Raw genomic sequence first — 11,656 nt, 5'->3', positions numbered from 1 at the left:
CGCAGATTCAAGATTCAGTGTTTAGATGTGTTATGTTGTTATGTACCTATCCCAAATTTTGTTTTGTTATTTTTTCATTTCTATTCACGCAGTTTAGACTTAAATAGATTATATTATCATGTCTCACCCATTTCGTGCATCTCGTGCTCGGTATAAAGTCTTATTTGTATTTATTTATCGGCAGTGATTTTCTATTTGTAAACCGAGTACGTAAAATACTAGCAACACATCATTCTGGAGACAATTCGATACAGTCCGTTTCAGTTCCTTTCAGTTATCCCGTATTTTAGCACACTAATTGTAATACCTTCAAGAAGATTTTGTTAATAAATGGTGTAAATGAACTATCAGTGTGTAATTTTTGATTTGTCCTACATGTAGCCAGTTCTAAATACACTCTACAAAGGGGCTGTAAAGTTTTTTCGTCTTTTAAAGTTACTCATACTTTTCTGACATTACATTTAAAAAGATGCTATTTTCACGCCATATTTCAAGTTTCCGGTAGCAAGTTTGCGGTTAAATTTTTAGCAAATTTTCAGAATGTAATATCTCTTATTAAAGATAACCTACCCGCAACTTTCTCTATATAAGCAAGGGCCGTTTTTTTAACAATGTATTTATTATCTTTTTAAAATTTCGGTCAACTTTTTCATCACGTATCTCTCACATTTTTCAGCTTACAAAACTCTTAATTGTAAAAAAACATTGACGACTTTGTCGGAAATGAAATACAGTAAAAGCAGGTTGTGTCGAAGGAGTTGCGTTGTACTGTATCTCATTTCGAACAAAAAAATCGACAATGTTTCTCCCACGATTTAAGTATAAAGTTTTGTAATATGAAAACAGTGGTGTAAACTGCGTTCCGACATTTTCATAATTTCCTGTTCATGATGAACAATTTCACCAAAATTAAAAAGAATATATGATAAACTGTTTCCAAAAAACGGCCCATATATTATACAGAGTGATTTCGAAATATATGTATGCAATAATTGTAACCACGGCATCACGTACCGTAGTAATGTGAAAATATAGAAAAAATAAATGAAAAGTCGAATGGGGCCAAACTCCCATGAACCACCCTCGAAGCGATGCCACTGATCCACCTTTTAAACACCATGTGGAAAAACGTTCGAATAAAAACGATGTAAACACTTTCAATTTCATTTAAAAGTAAAACCGACTTTTTGCTGATTATCATTCGTTCATTCATGTATTCATTCATTCAATGTTAAAGGTCAATGCGAAAGATTGTTAGTTGTAGCAAAAAATGGTGGCCCGATTTTTGGTAATGCTTCATGATGATCGAGTTTTTATTCAGATATATGGTCCTTGTCATAATGATTCCACATTGTTTATTAGAACAAAAATAAGAGCAACCTAAAATGCTACTACCTTTTTTAATAAATGTTGAAAATGTTGTCCTTGACTAACAATACAGGCTTCAGGACGCCGCAACATGTTTGCACGGATACGTAAAAAAACTTCGGGAGTTCCACGAACTGTAGCGGCTGAAGCTCTTAGATAGTTTCTGGACATTGTTGATTTCCATAAACTAACTGTTTCATTCAACCCTTGAGACAAAAATCACACGGGTTGAGATCGGGTGAACGTGGAGGTCAAACTATGGGCCGTTTCTACGGACCCACTGGTTAGGAAAATGGTTATTTAACCATTCAGTTACTGACCTGAAAAAATGTGATGGTGCTCCATCATGCAAGTACCACATGCCAACTCGTTTACTTAGAGGCACCACATTGTTTAAAAACTTGAAGTACTGTCCCGCGTTTAGCCCCATTGGTAAAACATAAGGTCCACACACTTATTGAGAACCGTACAACATACTTCTTCACGACCGTCTGGACTTTCATCGGACCAAATGTTAGTGTTGTGGATGTTGAAAACAGCATTGCAGGTGAATCCTGCTTTATCCGTAAACAGAATGGTATTTAAAAAGTTAGAGCGTTCACAATATTGCTGTAACAACCATTCGCAGTAAATTACACAACGTGGAAAATCAGCGGGTTCCAAAGCTTGCACTATTTGAACGTGGTATGGATGTAGGCCTTGTTCTTTCCATCAGCCACACCATAAAGCATTACTATGTCGACACGCTCTGAATTGGAAAAATTCACCATCGTCAAAGACGTTAACCGAACACACGACGGCAACCAACTGATACATGACTGGCCCTGATCATGTTTTTTGCACGTTGCTTATCAGTGCGACGCTTTTTGGGGTCTTAATTCTAGTCGTTCTGTGACATTTATTGAATAGTATTTACGGTAGGTCAAGAAACACCACCAGTGACGTGTATGACAACTTATATTTAATTTCAAATATTTTTTTCTAGACATTCTTATCGCTTAGGAACGTGAACTTTACACAGTACAATAAACCTTCTTGTGAGCTATTCCCCATTTTTTTATTACACACATTTCGAAATCATGAGGGACTGGTTACATGGAAGACGAATAAAATTTGATACTTTAAAAACCATAAATATTCTAGCTGCTAGTATGCATATTGCATAGTTGGGAAGATCAGGAGAGTTCTTGTCTTGCTGGGCAACAATTCACAATTGGCTCAGACAAAAAAAACAATAAAAAATTCATACGCATTCCATCGCGGAGAACTTATGAAAATATTTAAATTGACATATGTTTAAGGGTTTAAACATTTATTTAATATACCTAGGGAGATTTGTTATTATACCAACCTTCTTTTATTCTTATGTCATTTATGTTTAGTGAATAGATAATAGTTGAACTAAATTCTTATAAATTCTAGTATTTTAGTAGCTACATTTTGCTGACAGCGCAAGCCAAAATTTCTTACAATTTTAGTAAAAAACATATTGTTAAAGCACCCTTAGCCAGTGGGTGTGAATTAAATTTAATATCAGAAGGTTCCACAAAACTATTAAAGCTTCGGCGACCACTAACTAATTAATTGTTCTGTCAATTTCTGATGTTAGTCAAGATATCCAAGATTTTCGCATACGAGGCAAAGTTTCGTTTTAATTTATCTTGCATTACCATGATAGATAATTCACAACTTAACTTAGGTAGATAATATGATTCCTTAAGCAGATTTCCTCGTTTAAAAAACACGAACTCTTTTGTAAACTTTATTATTAATTTATTACACTGCTAAGTATTAATTGATTAATTTCTTTGTTTATGTAGCTATGTATTCTTTTGTATTGTTGTTATATATAGTTAATTAATAAATATGTATAAATAACACAATATAATGTTATTAAAAGTTGAAATTTACAACACAAATGTAAATTTTATCATTTGAATTTACGATCATTTTAACACTAGATATCCTGTCGTATAATTCTTTCGAAGCTCGAACCCCGATGTACCCACAAGATTGTCGCCTTTCAGCTCAATTATTTATGTAATTCATATTTGTGACAAAATTGTTGACAGTAATTGCCTGATTGTTGCGTTCTGAATTTAAAGTACATATTTCATTTTCGACAACTACATAACAATAATAGGGATAATTTTTTTACAAATTTTATGTAAAAATCTTAGACCTTTTAATATGAATCAATAGGTGTACCAACAAGAGACACAACAAAATATTACTACTATAATTACGGTAAAACTGTTAAATTCTGTGCATTTAATATAACCTTAATTTTTATATTCCGCTTACCGAACAAATGGAAAGTACGTAATCTTTGAAAACTAATATTATTGGTCGAGAAATGTCGGCAGCTGATTTGGACAGGAGCGTTTTCACATAGCTCAACAGATTATACCTGGCCTTTGCGCCGAAGTCAGCCAAAGCTTTCATTGTTACTTCTGTCTTGCTGACGTCGTGCTTGTTTGATGTCATGTACCTAAGCTTGGACCCTCACTTTATAGGCACGTGAAGCGCACGTGATCAGTCCATCTGTTCGGTAAGCGGATTCCGGGCTATAGTATCATCAGAAATAACAGAAGTATTCAAAGTAACAAATTCATGAAAAGTACACAATTTTATGGAAAGCCTGGTTTTCTGGTAGCTTTCAAATAGTACATCTACGCATAAAATAGTTTCGATAAAAAGTCCAAAAATATAAAGGTAAATCATTATAAAACAAAGCACAAAAAAATGGAAACCTAAATTTCCATCTTTCCTAAAAAATCAACGATTTGGATAATAATAAGCTGTTTTAAACTTTACCCGGGGTTATCATTTTGCCCCGATTTTCCCTACATGTGTTTTTGCAGTTCAAGGCTAACACCCACCGCACAAGAGCGAAAACATCAATAAATTTCTTCTTGCGCAGCGACCATACAAGTATACAATCACATGTTGAAACGTAAACAATGACTGAATGGATCGATAACTAGATAAGGAAAAATGAACACACATTCCAAAGACTGATTTCCTAATAACCATAAAAGTAGTGAAGAACTTTTGTTTTAAATTATAGATACATTTAACATTATTATTATCTTTACTGTTTAAAAAAAAAAAAAAAACTACAAAATCAACAAACTTTACTTATAACGAAAATCGGAACAATTTCAATAACCATCTTTAGCTTACAGCGCATTTATAAGTAAAAAAAATTAGAGAACAGGATAATGAGGTGGATGGTAAACGAAATATACAGGGTGAGAAAAAAGTCAAAGACTAAAAGTTATACGGTTCATTAAGGCCCATACACTCAAATTATTTTCAGCCATAGAGAGCGTTCCGTTTTTAAGGCATACCATGTATAACATACCATTTGGTTTTTTTCAAATCATATACCTATATATTTTTACATAATCTGCCTGAGCTCTTCTTGTGTTTATAACCACATTTCATTTTTGAAATTCCGACACGATGTTGTCACGTTATTCCACTTTTGTTATTTTTAAGATCTGTATTACAATATTTTATGGAGACATACATAAGGTAGACATTAAATAAAAATATTTTTGAAGATTTGTCCATCTCTGAAGTATGTTGCCATTAAAATGTTTTTGTGTTCAACGGAAAAAAACATTTTAAGCTCGAACCATTATTATCCGAATACAAGAAAATTGTAGCAAAGGCAAATCTTTAAAAATCCATGGCTGCCTTTGATTGTATTTTTATTATGCTCTCGGTAGTAACTTGAGAAAAATTACGAATTAGCTGCTATCTTTTGTTGTGTTGAAAAAAATTGTTCGCACAGTTTTGAAAGATACAGGTTCAAACGAAACGACCCCATCCCATATTTTACACCCATCAATCAATAGAGACAATGTCCGTTTCCGGATTATTAACAAACACTACCCAAAACAAAACCATTTTTTAGAAAATTAGATCTTTCTGTGTACCAGCATGCGTCGAAAAACAATGTTTTTGTATTTCATGACGTACCTATTATTATTATCGTGTGTGGTGCCAAGGTCCACGTTTCCTTTTGGGTGGGGAGCAAGGACATAGAAACTACACAGTTTATCCGTTCTGTCCTCTGGGTTTTGTATGTGAAGGTTAATGAAAGAATTTGGAAGAAATGAGATTGATGAATAATCATGTTTTTAGGTGACAATTCATTTCCACTGGAGACGTCTTTACGTAAGTTCCAAAACCGAGAGAACACTTAGATTTACCACGTCCTGAAAAAAATTTGACACATTCAAGTCCCAAATTAAAGGGCCTTTTATTAATTTTAAAATTATGTATTACTTTTTATCAGTTAATCGAAAGCTGATACAAATTTCTAAATTTTAGGCAAAATCATTAGGTGATGTCTCAATAGAAATGGCAAACACTATATTTCATGAAAGCATGAACCCTGCAGTTTTAAAATACTTGAGACTTCTGGCTTTTACATCTAGGTACAGTAATCCCAGTTCTGTATATTTTTAAAATACCTGCTACTAACAATTTCACATTCGTTGCTATCAGAACTCTTTTGAACAGTAAATAATGTCTTTACGAAGTTGGGACAGGACTCGTTAACCAAATACTATCCAAATTCTCCTATTTTGACTACCCGCGACTAGCGTTAAATAATTTGAATAAACACCCATCTAGTTTCATGTTTTCTTCACTTTCATAGCTTACCGTATACGGAAGTGTATGTTTCCGTTTCCGCCCCATGTTGATCTCTGAGATTATGACCGATTAAAATTTACAACCGTAATTTTTGATAAAATTTAGAAATGAAATTTAACGAAAACACTATTAGACTGGAAGTATTAAAACAAAAAAAAAACATATCAATAAAAGTACTAAAACTCCGCAGTAGACGACAAGTGTCCGGTCCACTCGTATACATACAGTGTTAGGTTAAATCACGACACACCATGTTCATCTATAATATACTAGCTAACCCGGCAAACGTTTTTTTGCCATATAAATTATTTTTAGTGAATATTTTGGTAGTTAAATAATAAATTAAATGAAAATAAATAAATAAATAAATAAATTATTATACTTAATTAAATGAAATTATAAATTATACATAAAAATTTATCGTACGACAATAATATTCAACAGACGTCTTGCAACCCTATTGCGCATCTGTGGATGAAAGTAAAGATACTAATATCGTTATTAAAAAATGAGGGTTGGTGATAGAAGAGTGAAAATTTAGGCTTATATGTATTTTTTGATGCCAAATCTTAAAAAAATAAAAATACAAAATTTTGTCCAAAAAATAAACAAAACATTCTTTGGTTGGGCCACCCTTATCACTTAGGGGTATAAAAAATAGTTTACGACCTATTCTCAGACCTACCGAATATACCCAAAAAATTTCATAAAAATCGGTCAAGCCGTTTCGGAGGAGTTTGGTTACAAACACTATGACACGAGAATTTTATATTGTTACGAAATAAACCCATACGCCGCCCCGGTACGACGCCTATGGTTCTTCTAGTATGTGTGTATTTATTCTAGTATATACGGAGATGACTTTTCAGCGGCCGGCGGAGCACTAAAGAAACGCCTGGAAACGGAAGTCGCGAACGGCAATCCAGAAAGATCCCCATCGCCGACTTCCAGAAGGAAATATAAATACAGGCGACTGCCGGGAACGAATTATTCAGCTAGTTGGGTCCAGACAAGCTACGCCGGAGTTATTTTGTACATAATCGGTGCAATAGTTATTTGTGTAAATTCGAGTAAGAAATAAATTGTTGAGTTTTTACATACGCCGATTTTATTCGCCCGTACAACGTAACAATATATTAGAAAGAAAGATATTTCCACACTACTGTTCGACAGAGACATTTTTGTATGTATATGTAATTATGTATATTTACGTATAAACATTTATAAGTTAATACACTCTTTGAGCGCAGTTTAAATTTAAATATCAAAATTTCGACAGCATTTTTAAAAAAGTCTTTAAAAAGTAATACGTATAGTAGTCTTCAGCGATTGTTTCTAAGAATTAGCCTGACGAAATTTTGAACTGGTTTTTCTCCTCTTTTTAAATTTTGCTATTTTAAAAAATCTAATTACACATTTCATGCACGAACCGCACGTTTAGGATCATTTGATTTCATCTCAATTTTTAAATACTTTTTTTTTACAATTGAGGGTCCTGAAGCCTTGCAACCGGAATCACCTTACAAAATTAATTCTTATGGAAACTCAGTATAATTTTATGTATATAATGATTTTAAATTTGCAGACGCCTTAGCTCATTAATGCATATTTCATTAGTCATTACACTCTGTTCAATATGATTAAATGTTACGCGATATGTCCAATGCAGGAGTGAAGACTGACTAAGCGCAAATTGTGTGGTAATTCTCACAATACGATAAATTTCATTTCGATAAATATTATAAATATGCATAAATAAAAACTGGGTTTTTCCTGTATGGAATGAATAGATAGTACTTTCTCTTTGCTCTGATATCCTTCAGGTATGTAAAATTTTTACATCTTTTTCATATTTAAATTTCAATTACATTGTGATATATTTTTTAGGATTCTTGATATATTTGTTGTTAAAGTTCTGTTCGTGACCTCTTCTTGCTTTTATTTTCGAGTCGTTTTTTAACTATCTACACTTTATATCACGTTTACCTGCGTTATATTTTTCATACACACGGTAAAAGTAACTAGTTTACCTAGTAGAGCCAAATAATATCTCAGTTAATGCATATAGAAAATTAATTATTATTAGATCACGCGTCTTAAGGTTATTTCAACAGAACTTCCTTCGCTTGAAGTACAGTACAATAAATCCAATTAAAAATTAAAATTCTACAACAATATTTTGCAAATGAATTTTGAATCTGTAAAACCGAATGCTTTGAAATCTTGCAGATGTTTTAAAGTTACCATAAGCATGGTGAAATTTTAATCCAAACATGTGTACAAAAAATAATTACGTCGTGTCAAAATTTTGACGAATAAATCCCAAATTGAAATTAGATTATTATAAAATAAATCAGTCATCTTAGGACCATATATAAAAGTAAAGCATATGTTAATTATATAGGTAGGTACCTACATTGTAGGAAATATTTACATCGGGATTATGTAGAAGTCAGTGGCGGCTCGTGACTGTCTGATATGGTGAGGCGATGATAGAAGTTTGACAATAATATTATCAATAATAAAATTAATTAAATTAATGTGATTAATGCGTATTACTTGGTCTTAGTAGTTAGTAATGATAGAAGTCTTGCCTGAATACCGTTCATTTCCCAGTCAGTAGTGGGTCCTAATAATAGTAATAATAATATTAACACCCATAACACATTTAATCAACAATGTTTTTACAAGTCAACATTTTGTTTAAACTAGCACTTTCTTGGAGGGATTCGGCAATAGTTATGTTCCTTTCTAAATCTTTTAAGCCCATGAAATTTTTAATGTGTACTTTGGAACTTTTGTGTAACTTTGTAATTCGAATGAAATCCTTTAAATCGTTATATCCCGGAGACGTCGTCCATGTGTTTTTTACATTGCCTAAGAGTAGACACGGCCAACAATATAGACTTTCAGCATAAATATTACGGCTACGGCAGAGCCGTTTATGTTTCGTACCAGGCTGGTTTAAAAGACCTGGAGTACTGATGACATTGTCGCTTATCAATGGAAGTTAACGGTTTTGACTGTTCGATATTTAGCAAAATTTACCGACGTTTTAACTCGGTTCGTCGTGAAAACGGCGTTTCAAGAAGCAACATGACAATATCGTACTCGGGATTCATTTTTCACTCACCTGTACCCTGTACCTACGAAAGAGACAAAAATACGAAACACCAACTCCTGGACTTTTATTCACGTTAATGCTAATTACCCACGCACCCTGCATCCCTTCCATTCTGTAAAATAAATGGGAAAATGGTTTAATGGGTCCGCCGAAATTGGCCGAGAAGCATCGAAGATATCGCCTCAGTTCCGAGCGAATTCATGTATAGGAGTATAGCAGCTGAGTCATGGAAATCCGTGTCTGTGATTGGGCTTCATTGGCTCAAGTGAACCGACGCTCTGGCCGCTTCAGTTAAAGAATTCGGGGCATAAATCGTACAGTATTCAACGGAAAATGTCCGCAGAAAGTGTAAAAAATAAAAAATAATCTACATATTTACCATTTCAACATATTTTTGTAACTAAAAATGCATTGAAAGCTCTTTTTTAATTATAAATTAAATCAATCTGTTCTTAAGATATATGCTGTGAGGCGCCGCCTCACTTGCCTCATATGACGAGCCGCCACTGGTAGAAGTAGATGTATTGTAAGATCACCTTAAAAGCATACTAATAAAATGACTTAATTAGGATTATTTGGTTGACAATGCCGAATCGGCTTTTCGCATTAGGGTCCTTGTAAGCCATGTCGCATGCCTACAGAATTTCCTGTGTTGCCCCAAGCAGACGGTCGTACCTGTATTGTATTTATGATTTCAGACTTCATCGGATTGAGTTTTTTGACTAAAGTTTTAAAATATTATTAGTATGTATTTAAAGTGATCTTAGTATATACTTATGCTCATAGACGAAAAATTTATTAGAACGTTCACATACTCAGGCAAAAAATAAACAAGACTTAAAAAAAAACAATGCAATACCAGCAATAATGTATAAATCAAGAATATGCCAAAAATTTGTGTTTAACAAATTAATTAAAATAAAAAGTACCTACTATTATTTATTTATTAAATTATATTAGTCGGAAAAAATCATGCCATCTCAAACCTTGACTGGCTGTCTAAATCGTTAGAATATCGGAGGCTGCATATCTGTTTTGTTAAACAGTGTTGTCTGTCGTGCATTATTATTCGATAGATCTCTAAAAAAATTGTTTTGTAAATATAGGTTTTATTAATTACGTATTTTTGTTTGAGTGGATTTTAGAAGATAATTGACTTATTTCAGTACATTTGGGTAATAATAAATAAGTTCAATAAAACACATATACAATTTCGTTACGCCAGACAAACGATCCGGACATACATACTTAATACTATCCGTGCGAAGCCGGGCCGGATTCCTAGCTAAAACTATTTCTTTGACCTACACTGAAAAAATGACGTAAAACAAATTAGCTACCTACTGCCGTCTGCTCGTTGTTATAGACAAATATACTTACTTTTTATCAAAATAGATCGAATGCTAAGTATAAACATATTTTTTTTTTATAAAAAAAGTTACTAAATAAGAAAGCAATTGTATCATTTTAGTAGGTACCTGTTATAAATTTAGATCATTTGTTATTTTAGGAGTGTTTAGTTTGCTGATTGACGACAAATGTATAGTTTCCCCAGTTCTAATTCGGTTTTATGATTTGTAAAAGTTAACTTTCTTAATGATAGATTACTACTGCCCGTGATGGGACAGTCATAAATAAGGTTTTAGCCTTTATACAGTATAATGGTAATGTCATGGTTAAATCCTTATTTATGACTGTCTCATCACCGGCAGGAGTAATCTATTGTTAGGAAAGTTAACTTTGACACAATGGAGTACTATCATAAAACCGAATTACTGGGAAAACTATCTGAACGCCGCTGAAAGGCGCTTTGTTCCAGGTCATAAAAATTGCCACAGATAGGCAACTCTCCATTCTAGAGAAGCACACTGTTTAGCATGGTTCAGGGTTCAGCTAAATTTTTAACAAATGTTAAATCGAAAATCCAATGAAGGTTGTCCGGGTGTGGGATTTTTTTTGAGGTTGTGTGTTTGTCAGGCATATGGCACATCGGATTGGGTTTCTGTGTCAATTTTTATGGGTTGGACCACATAGAAAAGAATTATTCAGTTCGGTAAACTTGTCAGTCAGCTGTTTAGAGGGTTTAGAGGTTCACTTTATTTTATCTAATCTACATATAGAGTTGCGGCGACACCGTGGCGAGCGATGACAATGTTAGGGTTCTGCACATTTTATTAAACGATATACATCACCCACATGTTGGATAAAAGTGAAGGATATAGTCAATTATGACTTAACTGTGTTGATGGTGTAAATTTTTGTATTTCTGTTTATTTCGTACTTTTAATTTATAACATGCGGTATGGGCACAGTATGTGCCGGGATAGCCGAGGTAATCACATCTGAATACAATACAGTTTTTTTGGAAGAAAAATCGGTGAAAAATCCTCGATGTTAGTTGAACTGAAAATTTGTTTGCTTTGCTGTTTCAGTAATTCTTTTAAGTAAGTAATCATCAGTACTTGGGGAGTACAAATTTCAGATGAATGCGGT

This window comes from Zophobas morio, unplaced genomic scaffold, assembly GCF_036711695.1.
Source record: "Zophobas morio isolate AGI-343-1 ecotype UQ-CSIRO unplaced genomic scaffold, CSIRO_AGI_Zmor_V1 ptg000024l, whole genome shotgun sequence".
NCBI lineage: Eukaryota > Metazoa > Arthropoda > Insecta > Coleoptera > Tenebrionidae > Zophobas > Zophobas morio.
The sequence above is the reverse complement of the archived record's forward strand: the minus strand, read 5'-3'. Positions refer to the sequence as shown.